Here is a 17,022-nt window from a genome sequence, read left to right on the forward strand (position 1 = left end):
TTTTCTAATTTGTATTTCCTATTTCAAAATTGGGATTTTAAAATAATTTTCTTCTTGTGTGCCTTAGCGCTTATTTGCCCCTCACTTGCACGTTAAAACTTACCCTTCCACCGCTGTTTGGCGGGTCCGGTTCTGGGGTGGTGAGGGAGCGCCATACTGGTGTAACCAGTGAAGCTAGACGCCGCCATATTGGTGCGGGTCGTGGCGACTGGTTTTCATTACTTCCGCCGGCCTACTTAAGGCGGAACTTGCCCGACGATCCTTCCCTGGCAATAGGTGCCTGAAAGGTTAGGCGGTATACTCTGCGCTTAAGGACTGCGCGATTTGGTCGCTAACGCGGTGTTTTTAAACTGCTTGCACAGCGTGCATTTTCTAATTTGTATTTCCTATTTCAAAATTGGGATTTTAAAATAATTTTCTTCTTGTGTGCCTTAGCGCTTATTTGCCCCTCACTTGCACGTTAAAACTTACCCTTCCACCGCTGTTTGGCGGGTCCGGTTCTGGGGTGGTGAGGGAGCGCCATACTGGTGTAACCAGTGAAGCTAGACGCCGCCATATTGGTGCGGGTCGTGGCGACTGGTTTTCATTACTTCCGCCGGCCTACTTAAAGCTCCACTTTTTCAACGCGCAGCGGTGACGCGCACGGTGGCGCCTTCCCTGCGCCTGAGTCGTGCCAGAGTCCTGCCCGTCTGCGTCCGTCAGCATTCCGGTAGCAGACGGGGCAGGACGGCTGGCTGACTTGGTCATTTTACAGGTACCATTGTATTTTTAGTTCTATAATGTGTTATTCCAATTCTTCCGATACCCTTTCCGATCTTCGCCCGCCGATGGGGCGCTGCCATTCTGTTTTTCCGGGCCATCGGGCACTAAGAAAAGGTTGTCAGGTCTGTGGCTGGCGAGCCCCTTTATATAACAGACCTAGTCATCCTTATCCAGAGACTACTCTTACTTGTCTACTCCTCAACACTCGTTCTCTTGGATGCCATGCTTTAGATATATGGAATTTGCTCGAGAACTCTGATATATCTTGCCTTTATCTCACCGAGACATGGCTGAGTGACTCCTCTGCACCAGACTTAGCGAACGCCATTCCACCGAATTACTCTATTATTAGGAGAGATAGAACATCTGGGCGTGGGGGTGGTGTAGCCATTATTGTTAACAACCAATTGCGCTGCACTACCTTCCCGGTAGATAATATTCAGAATACGGAGGCACTTGGCTTCACTCTTCATTTGTCTCCTCAGTATGCTTGTACTGGTATTCTGGCTTATCGTGCTCCTGGTCCTTTAGGCTCTTTTGTGGACGAGTTACAGGTTGCGTTATCGGTGCCATGTCTTAAATCTAAACATTGTCTATTGTTAGGCGATTTGAACATACACATGGACGAGGTCGCGAATCCCGACACAATAAAATTGATGGAGGTTACTGCAACTTTAGGATTTACTCCATTTATACATGATTCCACACATAATAAGGGCCATATTTTGGACCAAGTTTTTTCCACGGTTATGATTAATGCACTTGCCCCTCAACCCGTATTATGGTCGGATCATTTCTTAATTACTTTTAGTCTTTCTAGTATTTCTCCTGCCAGATTGAATTCTGTGACTCCGGCTAAACGTCTGTTTAGGCCTTTTCACCTGTTATCTAGTGAAACGTTACTTCAGGCTTTGGCACGGTCACCTTGCACTTTGTCCGGTAATGTGGAAACTGACCTATCCATTTATACGGAATGGCTCACAACCACACTGGCGGATCTCGTGCCCGAGAAAGCCGTTGAATCTAGAAACAAACGTGCTTCTGCTCCTTGGTTTTCATCTAAGCTTAAAGAAGCTCGCCAACATTGTAAGAGAGCAGAAAGAATTTGGAGAAAAGATTATCACCCTGATGAGAGAGCAAAACTTAAAGATTTGACAAGATCCTATCATAAAATGATTTGGAGTGAAAAAAAAGCTTATTTCGAACGTCGGATTGATGATTCGGACAATTCTTGTAAGGAGATTTTTAAAATTGTTAGAGACTTTACTTCGCCATCTTTGGCCATTCCTGTTCAGGGTCATTCTAAGTCTTGGCTAGACGAACTTGCACATTATTTTGTTGACAAAATAACTAGCATCCAAGCTGACCTTGCCATTTACTCTAAACAGTCTCGGGTTGTTGACCCTGACGCTCTGCTTTCTGTCAACCCCATTCTTGGGGAATTTCCGCAGTTAAGCCCTGCCGCTTCATTAGACTACCTGACAGGCTTGAAATCGGGCTCCCCTCTAGATCCTTGCCCGGTCTCTTGTCTTAATAAAATAGCCTTTGCGCTAAATGGACCCATAAACTCCATTCTGAATTCTTCACTATCGTCTGGCATTGTCCCACAGGCCTGGAAGAGTGCTCTTATTCTTCCATTAATTAAAAAACCAAATCTTGATCCCATCATACACGCCAACTATAGGCCTATCTCTCTCCTCCCCGCTCTGGCGAAGGTGGCGGAAAAGCATGTGCACCGATCTATCTCGGATTTCATCGAGAATAACAACTTGTTGCACAGTACGCAATCTGGGTTTCGTGCGAATTACAGCACAGAGACCGCATTGCTGGAAGTCACCACCGCCATCAGAGAGGTCTTAGACTCGGGAGGCAAGGCCATGTTGGTTATGTTAGACTTGTCGGCGGCGTTTGACACCGTCCCCCATGATACCCTCCTAATTCGACTCTGGGAGTGCGGTCTTAGGGGGACGGTGTGGAACTGGCTTAAGTCATTTCTAGCCAGCCGTCGGCAAACGATCTGGGCGCCACCTCACTCCGCAGCTATGTCAGCCCTGGAAGTGGGGGTCCCTCAGGGGTCTATTCTTAGTCCCCTGCTTTTTAACATCTTTATGGCCCCCCTTGCAGAGGTTGCGGAGTCGTTTGGCGCTCAGATCGTGTCTTACGCTGATGACACCCAGCTCTTATTCACTCAGAACAGGAACGAGATGTTTGATGGGACTCGTATCAGAGGCTGCTTAGAAGCAGTCTTTGATTGGTTCAAGAGACACGGCCTGAAATGCAACTCCGACAAATCGGAGCTGCTTTTTTTCGGGTGCGTCTCTGAACCAAACTGGAAAAGTTGGTGGCCTCAGGATCTTTTTCCCCCTGCCAATGCTAGCACCAAGGCTAAAAATCTGGGCATCATTGTCGACAACGAGCTGACTTTTGGACCCCAAATAGCCTGTCTTGCTGGGAAATGCTTTGGTATCCTGAGGATGCTCAGGAAATTCCTCCCTTTGATTTCCGTGAACCATCGCAGGGTCATCGTCCAAGCATTGGTAGGGTCACGTATGGATTATGTTAACGTCCTTTATCTGGGTCTTCCCAAATATCTAGTAAGGAGACTTCAGGTTGTGCAAAACTCAGCCGCTCGGGCTATCTATGGTCTTCCTAGAAGAGCTAGTGCCTCTAATTTGCTGAAGGAATTGCACTGGCTCCCTATAGCCAAAAGGGTGCTGTTTAAGAGCTTGACGTTAACTTACAAGGCTCTTCATGATTTGGGCCCCGGGTACATTAAAAAGCGTCTTGTTTTGTATAAACCGAGCAGAGCTCTTCGTTCTGCCTCCTTGTTTCTAATGTCCGTTCCTTCCATCAAACGAACTAGACAAGGGGGGCGCTCTTTTCATTACCTGGCCCCACATGCGTGGAATAAATTGCCTCTTGTTCTTAGACAAGCCCCCAGCCTGATGCCCTTTAGAAAGGCATTAAAAACCTGGCTTTTTACTTATGAATTGTGAAGTCTTTTAATTTCAGTTATGTTTCCTTTCCAATAAAGGTCCTCTTCGCCAAAGCGCCGGGACACTCCATTGCGAGTAGCCGTTGCGCTATAGAAGAGCCCAATTAACATAACATAACATAACATATGAGCATAACCAGTGTCAACATGTCATAGTAGGCTTAAACAAGTGTCCAACTACTTCTAATGTTTTAGCATCAGGTTGACAATTCAAACCTTTTTTTTTTTAGGAAAAAATTTCTGAGCAAACAAAAACATAGTTTGAGTAATATTATTGGAGATTGAACCTTTCCATAGAACATTCTCATCAACAGGCTACACAACAGCCAGGTTGGGAGGAACTCATGGAGTTTTATTTCACTTTAACAGAGTTACATCAAAATTCCATGAGATTCCACAGAGTTCCTCCCACCCCTAATTTTAATAAGCTAGACATGCAGGCAACCCCCTCACCGTGAGTACTGGTTGGATGACCGTGATAGGCTAACTTTAACCACAAATATCAGAATGCAAACTAATTAAAAAGGAAGACTGAACTTGGAGCTTACAGAGAAAGATTGGTGCATATGTCCTTGTCGAGCTTTATTATTTAATAAATCAGGCCTGCACAAATTAAATTATTCACCCCTGCAATTCTACAAATCACAACCCCCTGAGACTGTCTAGGACCGACCAGGAAAGCACACTCACCTTCGGAGAGGGCCTCTATGCGCTCAATGCACAGGCATTTCCAGTCGCTGATCCAATTCAAGAAGTATCTCAAGACTTGGCTCTTCGACCGAACCTCCACGTCCAGACGGATCAGCAGCCCCCCTCAGCACCATGAGATCCTCATGGGTGAGTAGCTACGCTTTGCAAACCCCTGATTGATTGATTGAAATGTGAAGGGGTTGTGGAAGGGAGACAGGTTGTCCAGCACCACGAATGTATGATGTTACAGCGCATACATTTACCATGCATGCCTTTACAATGCAGTTTTTACACTGCAACATCCTTTACAACGCATTCTTTTACATAGCATGCCATTACATCGCATTTTCAGAAACTACCTTTACAACGCATTACATTACATTGCATTATACCTTTAAAACGCATACCATTACAACGCATACCATTAAATCGCATTAAGGTAAGTATTGGATAGTATAGGGGTAATATTTACTATTCTAACTCCAGTGAGTGCAACAGTAGGGTAAGTGTTCGATAGTGTAGGGGTAAAAAGTACTATTCTAACTCCAGTGAGTGTAACAGTAGGGTAAGTGTCGAATAGTCTAAGGGTACTATGCATTGTAATGGTATGCGTTGTAATGACTTGCGATGTAATGCCTGCGTTGTAGTGACATGCATTGTAATGACATGCATTGTAGTGACATGCAATGCTACGTTGTAATGACATGCGATGTAAAGGATGTTGCGATGTAATGACGGCTATGTAAAGGTAGTGTAATGTAATGACTGCGCTGTAAAGGTTGTTTCTATGTTGAAGTGCGCGGGGGTCTTGAGCGGAGTACAGATCCGTGCTGCGGATTTTAGCCAGGCAGTCAGCGGATTAGGCAGAAACTTTTCCCTTTTGTAAAAAAATTTACACCACCAAACATCTCCATATTTGACGAGCAACTCCCCAGCTTGTCTCTACTCCAAGCCATTCTACTGTGCTGCCGCCAGCCACCCTGTGAACCGATTGGGTGCTTCCTGGGATTCAGCCCTCCCATTGGAAGCCAAAGTCTCATAAATGCAAGATGGGCACCTCTTGGCAGGAAGGGCTGGAGCCTGTGAAGGGGGCTTTCCCTGTTGGCAGTCAGTTTGCTGCACAGCTCCTGCAGGATGCAGTGGTAATCATTGATAGAATTGGAGCAGGTGGTTTGCCCTCCAGCAGGACAGGGACACTGGGCACTGGTAAACTCCACCACATGACTGATTTTTTACTGTACTTTGCAAAAATGTGGAGCGTGGAGTGGCAAAAGCTCTGCGAACTCCACCGGCGGAGCAGAGTTTACTGCTCACGCCTAGATGATACGCCATAAGTTAGAGGAATATTGTGATAGGTGATGCCCCCTATTGTGGAGGCAGGTAAGTGCACTCACACATAGCAATCCCTAGCATCCATAGTATCAAGATACTAATAAAGTAACTTAGAATACATATTCAGCAAGTAATCTCCTCTAGATGTATCTTCGACAGGGAACTCTTGCTCTCTTTCATCACCATTCTATGGGTTCTTCATCATCACTGCCACTTTTGCCAGATTCCTCAGTGTCTTCTGGAATAGTGTGTGGCACACACACTTCAGGCACACTCTGTCTTCTTCCCTCCTGTCCTCTTGGCCACTGGTCTCCAGGCACTAATTGTGTTACTGTGGCACTAGGCCCTTCACCTGGGTCTGATTCTGGCCCGGTCAGTACAATAGGATGGAACCCTCTTGTTCAACTGCTGACCCATTCAGATACCCCTAGGCCAAACATGTACTGTCCCAGACTTTTGCTGGTCCTAAACAGCTTGACTTACCTTCTACCTTTGTCTCACTGTAACCACCAGCATTTCAAGGAGAGGTGCTCTTACATCATGAAGGGGACAAGGGACCCTGCCAGTATTCACAGCATTGCACTTAGTTGGGGAGGCCCCCATACTTCATAGCTGTTGTAGTGATCAAGATGACTTGGTAAGGTCCTCACCACTGAGGCTTCAAGCACATTTTGTACACATACTTCTTCACAGTTGCCAGGACTGAGGTCCTGGCACTGCTCCTAATGAAGCAGGGCTGTAGCCCCTCCAACCTGATGAGACACAGAACATACCACACCAGCCAGTCCTTTACAGTACTCAAGAACCATGTCATCTGTAATGTTCACAAGTGCATTTGCAGGCACAACTGGCAGTCTCATGACTCTGCTCATGATAATCTCATGAGGACATAATCCTGCCTATCTCACAGGAGTACTGTGAAGTCATCAACACAAGGGGCATCGTATCAGGCCACTTCAGAGATGTCAGAGCTCACACCTTAGCAAGTCTGGATTTCAGCGTCCCATTCACTTGCTCCACGATCCCTAAAGCCTCAGGTCAGTAACTGCAATTTAGCCTCTGCTCCACTTACAATGCTGCACACAGCTTCTTCAGGATCTTATTATTAAAATGAGTTTCTCAGTCTGATTCCAGAAAAGCTGGTGAATCCGAATCTCAGATTGAATTCCCTCATAAACATCTTAGCTACTGTGAGACTGTCATTTCTTCTGGTCTGGTAAGCTTCAACACAACGCGAGAAGATGCATACAGTCACCAAGACACATCTCAGCCCATTGCACACAGGCATCTCAATAAAGTCTAATTGCTTCCTGTTGAATGGACCACCTGACCTCCCTATATCAATCAATCAATCATAGCATTTGTATAGCGTGCTACTCACCCGGTGGGGTCTCAAGGCGCTGGGGGGGGGGGGGGTCTGCTACTGCTCGAAGAGCCCGGTCTTGAGTTGCTTCCTGAAGGAAAGGTGGTCCTGGGTCAGCCGGAGGTGGATGGGGAGGGAGTTCCATGTCTTGGCTGCCAGGTAGGAGAAGGATCTTCCTCCGGTGGTGGCTCTGGGGATGCGTGGAACGGTGGCGAGGGCGAGGCTGGTGGAACGTAGCTGGAGGGTGGGAGTGTAGAAGGTCAGGCGGTTGTTGAGGTACCTGGGTCCCAGGTCATGGAGGGCCTTGTGTGCGTGGGTGAGGAGTCTGAACGTGATCCTCTTGCTGACGGGGAGCCAGTGCAGGTCTCTCAGCTGTCCGGAGATGTGGCTGTGTCGGGGGATGTCCAGGATGAGTTGTGCGGAGGCGTTCTGGATGCATTGGAGTCTTTTCTGAAGTTTGGCTGTGGTTCCGGCGTAGAGGGTGTTTCCGTAGTCCAGTCGGCTGGTGACGAGTGCCTGGGTGACCGTCTTCCTGGTTTCGGTGGGGATCCACTGGAAGATCTTTCGGAGCATACGCAGGGTGTTGAAGCACGATGACGAGACGGCGTTGACTTGTCTGGTCATCGAGAGGGAGGAGTCCAGGATGAAGCCCAGGTTGCGTGCGTGGTCTGTTGGCTTGGGAGCGGTGCCCAGGGCAGGGGGCCACCAGGAGTCGTCCCAGGCGGAGGGCGATGATCCCAGGATGAGGACTTCCGTCTTGTCTGAGTTCAGTTTCAGGCGGCTGTTCTTCATCCACTCGGCGACGTCTTTCATCCCTTCGTGTAGGCTGGTTCTGGCGGTGGCGGGGTCGTTTGTGAGGGAGAGGATCAGCTGTGTGTCGTCGGCGTAGGAGATGATGTTGAGATTGTGTTGGCGTGCGATGGCTGTGATGGGGCTCATGTAGACATTGAAGAGGGTGGGGCTGAGTGATGATCCTTGTGGTACGCCGCAAATGACTTCGGAGGCCTTGGATCTGAACGGGGGGAGGCGGACTCTCTGCGTTCTTCCGGAGAGGTATGAGATGATCCATTCTAGTGCCTTCTCTTGGATTCCGATGTTGCTGAGGCGCTGTACTAGGGTGCGGTGGCAGACAGTGTCGAACGCTGCGGAGAGGTCCAGGAGGATGAGGGCCGCAGTTTCCCCGTTGTCGAGCAGGGATCTGATGTCGTATGTGGCTGCGATGAGGGCGGTCTCGGTGCTGTGGTTGGCTCGGAAGCTGGACTGCGAGTGGTCGAGGGATCCGTTCGTCTCGAGGAAGGCGGCAAGCTGTCTGTTGACGGTCTTCTCGATGACCTTGGCAGGAAAAGGGAGGAGCGAGATGGGACGGTAGTTCTTGAGGTCGGTGGGGTCCGCCGTTGGTTTCTTCAGTAGGGCGCTGAGCTCGGCGTGCTTCCAGTTCTCCGGGAAGGTGGCGGTGTTGAAGGAGGTGTTGATGATGTCCCGGAGTTGGGGTGCGATGATGGAGTCGGCTTTGTTGAAGACGTGGTGGGGGCAGGGGTCGGTTGGTGATCCGGAGTGGATGGTGTTCATCACGCGGGCGGTGTCTTCGGTGCTGACCGGTGTCCAGGCGCGGAGGGTGGTGGTGGGGGGCGTTGGTTTGGTGGTTGGGTGCGTGGTCTGTGTGCCGAAGCTGTTGTGTATGTCGGCGATCTAGCTGTGAAAGAACGAGGCGAGTGAGTCGCAGAGGTCCTGCGAGGGGGTGATGTCGTTGTTTACGGCGCTGGGGTTGGAGAGCTCTTTGACGATGCTGAAGAGTTCCTTGCTGTTGTGGGCGTTGTTGTCCAGTCATTCCTTGAATTCTGTCTTCTTGGTGGTGCGGATCAGCTGGTGATGTTTGCGGGTGGCGTGCTTGAGGGCAGTCATGTTGTCTGTGGTCTGGTTGTTGCTCCAGGCTTTCTCGAGGGTAACCAAGAGGCAGAAACCTTCAGGACAAGGAAGAAAACCTACAGACGTTAAGCTTGATAAATATGAACACAGAAAAAAACCTAATGCCTATTTACAATTTATCAGAGTATACCCCGACTGAGATAGAGATAGCAATTTTAAGCAAGGGACTATCGTTTGTACCTACAAACCTACAAAACCCAATAGAAACAAAAAAAGAAATATTGACTTTCCTTAGAAAAATTAGACTTAAAGCCTTTTTTCTAGAAAGAGAAGCCAAAGAAACAACAAATATCAGTGGCTTGAAAAATAAATCAAAATTCCTACCAGAAAGTGTGTTACTTCCGCCAGATATCTTAGCATTTGAGGATGTAGTCTTGCGTGAACTTGATGAATTGCAGTCTAAAAAAACCTTTTATAATGCCAATTGCAGCAAAATGGAGAAAATAGCACTAAAAAATCTATCAGAAAACGCGACTTTAATTATAAAGCCCGCGGATAAAGGAGGTGGAATTGTGTTGTGGGATGTGACTAAATATGACCAAGAAGTAAATAGACAGTTGTCTAATCAGACACATTACAGAAAATTGGAGACCAACCCTTCGGTAGGACTAAAAGAAAAAATCTATGATATCACGAAAGAGGGCCTAGACCATGGTTGGCTGTGTAAAAAAGAATTAGATTTTCTAAACACAGAAGATAACAAAACACCAAACATTTATGTACTGCCTAAGGTGCATAAGTCAACAGTAGACCCCCCGGGAAGACCTATTGTGTCGGCGTGTGGGTCTTTATTAGAACCCTTGGCCAAATATACAGATTTTTTTCTGGTTCCAATTGTCAAACAAACCAAATCATACATAAGAGACACTATGGATTTTATATCTAAGATTGAAAAACTACCGTTCAACGAAGAAACCCAATTGTTAGTGTCTTTAGACATAGAATCGTTGTACACGAATATACCGCAAGATGAAGCTATAGCGGTAATGGCTAGTGTATTAAATGCTAGAGAGAGACCACATCAAGTCCCTACAGAATTCATAGTATCTTTAGCCACCATCTGTCTAAAAAACAATTTTTTTAATTTCAAAGGTCAATTATATTTACAAACGTCAGGAGTGGCTATGGGCTGTAGCTTTTCACCGGAAATAGCAAACCATGTGATGGCCGAATTTGAAAATAAATTAATCTATAGTGACACTAATCCCTTCAAAAATTGCATAAAAATATGGTGTCGCTTTATAGATGATATTTTTCTAATTTGGGAGGGAAATATCACCAAACTACAGGATTTTCACAATTGGCTTAATTCCCGCACAGCTGAATTTAACTTTACTATGGCATACCATCAAAGGAAATTGAACTTTCTAGATGTTTATGTACAGGCTGACGATGGAGAACTTGAAGTCAGCTTGTTCACTAAACCGACAGATTGTAATACATTATTAGACTTCGCCAGCTGCCATCCCAGAACTTTAAAAGAAAACTTGCCCTATGGCCAATTTTTAAGAATCAAAAGAAACTCCAGCAAGAAAGAGGATTATTTTGCAAGTGCAGAACTCCTGAAAGAAAAATTGGTTAACAGAGGTTATCCTAGGAGGTTAGTAAAAAATGCTCTAAAAAGAGCGTGGTTTACGCCAAGAGAAAATTTATTAATTCCAAAAATAACAGAAAAAGAGTCACCTTTAACATGCGTCTTGACATTTGACCCAAAAGTTCATAAAATCAAAAAGATTATCCAGAAACACTGGAAAATCATAGAACATCTAGGAATCGAAAAACCACTATTCGCCTTTAAAAAGGGCAAAAATATAAGACAAATGCTTGTGAGAGCAGAGAGAAAAGAAGACAAAAAAATAACGGATTTAAGAGGAATGTTGAAATTACCCCCTATAATTGGCCATTACAGGTGTTTAAATTGTGTGGCCTGCACTTTGACATCTGACTCAAAAGAAATTGAAATTAATGGATCTATGCACCAACAAAGAACTTTTTCTAATTGCAATACAAGAAACACAATTTATTGTGTTACTTGCCCCTGCAAAAAGTCTTATATTGGGCAAACCACCCAGTTGGTCAAAAAACGCATCCTGCAACACAAGTCACGCATCAAATGTAAAACTTCAGGGGCTCCTTTAGTACAACATTTCGAAACTCATCAACACTCAGAGGAAGACATAACCTGGTCAGTACTTTGTGTACTAGATAAAATTAGACCAGAAGAGATTGAATCCAAACTGAATAGATTAGAAGCGAGAATGATTGAAAAATATAAAACAGCAACCACAGGGTTAAATGAAAAAGACGAAATCTGGTCCTTACTGTAATGATGAAATGAATTTGAAGTGTAATACACTGCAGTTGTGTTCCTTGATGTAACATGCAATGATACTACCAAAGAATTAAATAATGCAAACATTATTTAGATTGTGAGGAGCGACTGACCACAAAAGATTGTAAATATGAAATTATTTGTGACATTAGAATCACTAATATTAAGGGCACAATATTACTAATAATAATATCTTATTTTTTTTAAAAAGAAACCTTGTCCAAATATAGTCGATTGACTGTATTAATTTGGTCAGCTAGTGAGTTTTAATAACATATAGCTCGATTTCTATGTCAGTTTCGAGCACCTTAGTAAGGGTGGGCAACGGGCAATGTCTCTCGAATAGAGAATTAAAATAGTCCCTTGTTTGTGACTACTCTGGCAGCCAGGAAGTATAGCAGTCCTTTCTCCCGTTTACTACGAACCCGGAAGAGGTAGTCTCTTGTTTATGTCATCTACATATAGAGACGAGTAAGCTACAGCAGAGTTAGCAGAGCGACTTTGCATTGAAGAGAAAGAGACACATAAAAACGTAAGTGCCGTTTTAAACTCTTAAATATGGGCTAGCGCTGCACAGATAAATCGTGAGGCTTACAAGCGCGGGGTATGTTGTATTTTACAGACCCCGGGAAGAGAGCGTCAGACACGACCGAGCTCCGGTAAATGAACGCGAGCAAACAAAAGGAAGAGGCGTTCTAGTTGACAGCTGAGTAAGTGGGTACCTCTTTTAGTTCGAGCGCGCGCCTTAGGAACACCGGCCCAGTGATATAGTGTACTAACAGGGTTTCTCAATGCCCTCTTTATCCAGATGCTGTAGAAAAGCTTACAGGGAGATACATTTCACCCAAGCACCGGCAGTGCACGTATTATTTCTATTACCTGGATATTATCCGAGCCCAGTGGGAAAGAGAGATACAACTTGAAAACTACCTCCAGCCCCTGATGTCTCTATAACCCGGTAAAATTTTAAAAAATTCAAAAAGTTTTAATGCCCTTGCAATAATTTAAGCTAAGATTGCATCATGTAAAATATAACTTTGTTTAAATATAACAAGATGTAAAAGCTCAGGAAACTATTGGAATGCAGTAGATTAGGAATCTAGTCATCAGAAACATGCCCTCGTCTATTTAATCAATCAATTAAGTGTCACAATGGTCAGTCTGCTCACAGAAGTAATATCGAGAAAAATGATGCTCAATCTAATGGTGATATGTATATATGTAGATAGGTAACTATGTTATTAGTCTATAGGATCTATAGGTGATGTCTGTCCCAATTTTTATTTTCATAGATGGATTTTGAATAGCCCTAGTCCTGAAGAGGCCAGAATTGATTGGCTGAAACGCGTCGACTGTAAAGAGACAACAGATATATATAAAAAACACTTTTGATTAATTTAAATAATTTGTTGAGGAACTAAAAAAACATTTGGTTGAAATAAGTTTTACCTATTTGTTTTCCTCACATTATTCTGTTTGATCTCGATAGGAATGTCCGGTCTACTCTTTCATTGTGACATCCTATTTTGGAAATGAAGGGCTTCTTTTGTATATATGTAAAAATTATTTGTATATACAAATGTGTTTGAATTGAAAAACAAAAACATTTTTTTTTTTTTTTTTTTTTGTTTTTAAATCTCTTTACTTTGATAAAATAGAAAATAAAAAATCAATCAGTAATAGTCCAAGGCGTTTTGTGGTTCATGACGAGACAGGAGATTGCAAAAGATAAACATACATAAAGTGTGGCCATAGTGATATAAACACTTAATAAGGAATATTTGATTGTTATTCCTTATTTCAATTGAAAATTTATACCGAGAACCAAGGTACCATTTTAATATTTATTTAGTCTTTTCTACCCAGGTACCGATTGGTTTAATGGGTTTCCCCTGTTATTCATAGAAACTTTCTCGAGGGTACGGCAGTTCTTCTTTGAGTTCTTGAGTTTGTCGGTGAACGAGGAGGCTTTCTTGCTGCCGGGTCTGCTGGGAGGGGTCTTCAGTGGTGCGAGGTTGTCTGCGCAGATGGTGATCCACTGTGTGAGGTTGCTGGCTGCTTCGTTGGGGTCCGTTGTGCTGGCGGGAGGCTGCTGGCTGAGGGAGGTGGTGAGCTGGGTGGCGGTGATCTTGCTCCAGCTCCTGCGGGGCACCTGTTGCGGGTGGTGGTGGGTCGTGGTTCTTCTGAAGCTGAAGTGGACGCAGCTGTGATCTGTCCAATGAAGTCCGTTGGAGTGGCTGAAGGAGATGTGCTTTCTGGAGGTGAAGACGGGGTCAAGGGTGTGGCCAGCGTAGTGGGTGGGGGTGTTCACTAGTTGCTTGAGTCCGAGGTTGGCGAGGTTGTCCAGCAGGGTGGTGGTGTTGGTGTCGTTGTTGTTCTCCAGGTGGAAGTTGAAGTCCCCTAGGAGGATGGAGTCAGCGGAGGGGAGGGCGTGCGGGCTGATGAAGTCTGTGATGTCTTCGCTGAATCGTGTGCGTGGTCCCGGGGGTCTGTAGATGAGGGTGCCTCTGAGGGTCGTCTTGGGGTCGGTGTGTATCTGGAAGTGGAGGTGTTCGGCGGCAGTGAGGGTGTCGTCGGAGTTGGTCGTGATGCGGATGGTGTTCTTGTGCACGATGGCAATGCCTCCTCCGGTCTGGTTGACGCGGTCCTTCCGGGTGATCTTGTACCCGTCCGGGATGGCGATGGCGATGTCGGGGGCTAAGGAGGCGTTCATCCAGGTTTCCGTGAGGAAGGCGACGTCTGGTGAAGTAGTGTCGAGGAGGTTCCAGAGTTCCACGGCGTGTCTGTGGAAGGAGCGGGTGTTGAGCAAGATGCACTTGAGGTGGTTGTTGTTGGTGCTCGGCTTGGCAGGTGCGGTGCAGGTTTGGAGGCAGGTGAACTTGCAGGCTTTGCAGGTGAAGGGTCCGTGGGTGCGTTTCGCGGTGGCTCGGTAGCAGGCGGGGTTCCGGCTGGCATTGAGTGCGTTGAGGGTGGCGGCGTCGTAGGTCCGTCGGGTGGTCTTGCATCGGCAGGGGCCAGGGGTCCTGGAGCTGGGCGCGGGCCAGGCGCCGACGGGCGCAGACGGGCTTGCACAATCGGTGCGCCCGCTGCGCGTGACTGCTGCGCGTGTGTGTCATAAGTAAGGAGCAGTTGGGTGGCGGGAGCGGGGGGCGAAGGGGCTGGAGGGGGCGGGGCCACAGGGAGGCAGCGGCGGGAAAGTAGGCGGCTCAGCGGCGGCTGGGCCATCCGGCGACTGGAGCGGCAAAAGCGAGGCAGGAGCGGCAAAAGCGAGGCAGGAAGCAGCGGTGTGTGGGGGCGACCTCGCCTGGTTACAGGCTCAGCGGTCGCTCCCTGCACCACTACGCGGTCCCCTTAAGTAAGGAGCCGGGAGGGAGGAGCAGCTGGGTGGCGGGAGGGGGCGGCGAATGGGCTGGAGGGGGACGGGGCCGCATGGGAGGCAGCGGCGGGAAAGTAGGCGGCTCAGCGGCGGCTGGGGCGTCCGGCGACTGGAGCGGCAAAAGCGAGGCAGGAGCGGCAAAAGCGAGGCAGGAAGCAGCGATGTGTGGGGGCGACCTCGCCTGGTTACAGGCTCAGCGGTCGCAGTATTACTGCAGTTCTTATTCCTTTATTCATCTGCTGACATACAATACACTTGTGACACAACCCTTCAGCCACCAGTCTGAACCTAGGATTAAACCAAGTCTGCCCTTAGAAACGGACCATAGCATCTCTACCTACTTCCATGATAGTGTCTCGCCATTTGGGGACATGTCCTGAAACCCAAATGTTACCCTTGTGCTTCTTCTTTTTTTTTTTTTTTTTCGTTTTTATTGGCGTTTAAAACTGTATAGCAGCAATGTCAATATATATAGCATTATCAACGCTGGCCTTTGTTCCCCAGCATATCTCATGGTGCCAAAGCAATCCCAACAAGTCAACATTGCGCTGAATCACATACAGAATATCGACAACCATAATATCAAGATCCCAAAATATTGACACCTAAATATCGAAGTCAAGAATATTGACATCCTATCTACACCATGGTAAGTACAAAAATATCAGAAAAAAATATTGTTGTAAAAAGTATCATTGTAAAAAATATTGCTTTTTAAAATGTGTAAAAAATAATATAAAATAGATTAAATAATACATATAATTGAAAAAAAAGATAGTTATAATTATTTTTACATGTTTAAAATTAGAAATAATAAATATAATGTTAAAAATATTATAATAAATTATAAAATGTTAGAAACATATTAAAAATTATAAATACACATATATATATATATATATATACATACATATATATATATATACATATTCCAGTACAATAAAAATAAATTATATATATAATAAATTAAAATATTACAATATTTTTATTCTTTTCCAATTACATTTTATACACATTAACAGCAATAGTAAGGAAAATATTAGGTAGTGGAGGGGCTAAAATTACTATTCTCATTCCAGGGAGTACAATAGTAGGGAAAGTGTTGGATAGCAGAGAGGTAAAAATGACTATTCCTATTCCAGCAAAGTTTTGAATAGTGGCGGGGAATAATTCACTATTCCCACTCCAGCAAGTACAACAATAGGGAAAGTGTTGGTTAGCGGAGGGGAATAATTTACTATTCCCACTCCAGCAAATACAACAGTAGGGAAAGTGTTGGATAGCGGAGGTATAACAATTACTATTCTCACTCCACAAAGTACAGCAGTAGAGAAAGTGTTGGATAGCGGAGGGGAATAATTTACTATTCCCAAACCACAAGTGTAACAGTAGGGAAAGTGTTGGATAGCAGAGGGGAATAATGTTCTGTTCCCACTCTAGCAAAATATTTAAAATTAATAAACACACAATTAATAAATTAAAACTTTTTTGCCTTCCCAGCATATTCCCCTATAAATTACACCACCAATGTTCTAAAACAGAACACTATTAACATAATTAATTGATAATTATCTAATTAATTAATTAAAGTTAACAAACAATTTAAAAACAATAAATACTAATTTAATTCACACAATTAATATAAAACAACTTAACATACAATTTATTATAAAAAATTCAAATAATATATTGAAATTAATTTACTTCCCAGCCTACTCTCCTATCAACACACAACACACTCTAAAAAAATTGACATGAATAACATAATTAGTTAATAATTAAGAAATATTAATAAACAAATAATAAATAATTAACAAGATAATATTGATCACAATTTTCAATATAAAATTTAAAATACATAAATATTAAATATTAAAAATGTAAATATTTTAATTATTATTGAATTATTTCCACCCTACTTCCCTATGAACCCACGCCCCACTCCTAAAAAAATAACACAATTTACACATTTACCAATTAATTATTAGTAATGAACAAACAATTAATAACTAATTGGTAATAAACTATGTACAACAACTAGCAATATAAAAACATATATTTCTAATTATTAATTAATAAGAATAATTAAATATTAATGATACAATTGGCTCCTAAAAAACATAATTAATTTATTTAACAAATAATTAATAATAATGAACAACAAATGAATAACTAATTGATTAAAAAATGAATTACCACAATTTGCAATATAAAATATTAGAAAAATAAATACTACTTAATAAATA

The sequence above is a fragment of the Lissotriton helveticus genome, chromosome 5_1 (genome assembly GCF_964261635.1).
Source record: "Lissotriton helveticus chromosome 5_1, aLisHel1.1, whole genome shotgun sequence".
NCBI lineage: Eukaryota > Metazoa > Chordata > Amphibia > Caudata > Salamandridae > Lissotriton > Lissotriton helveticus.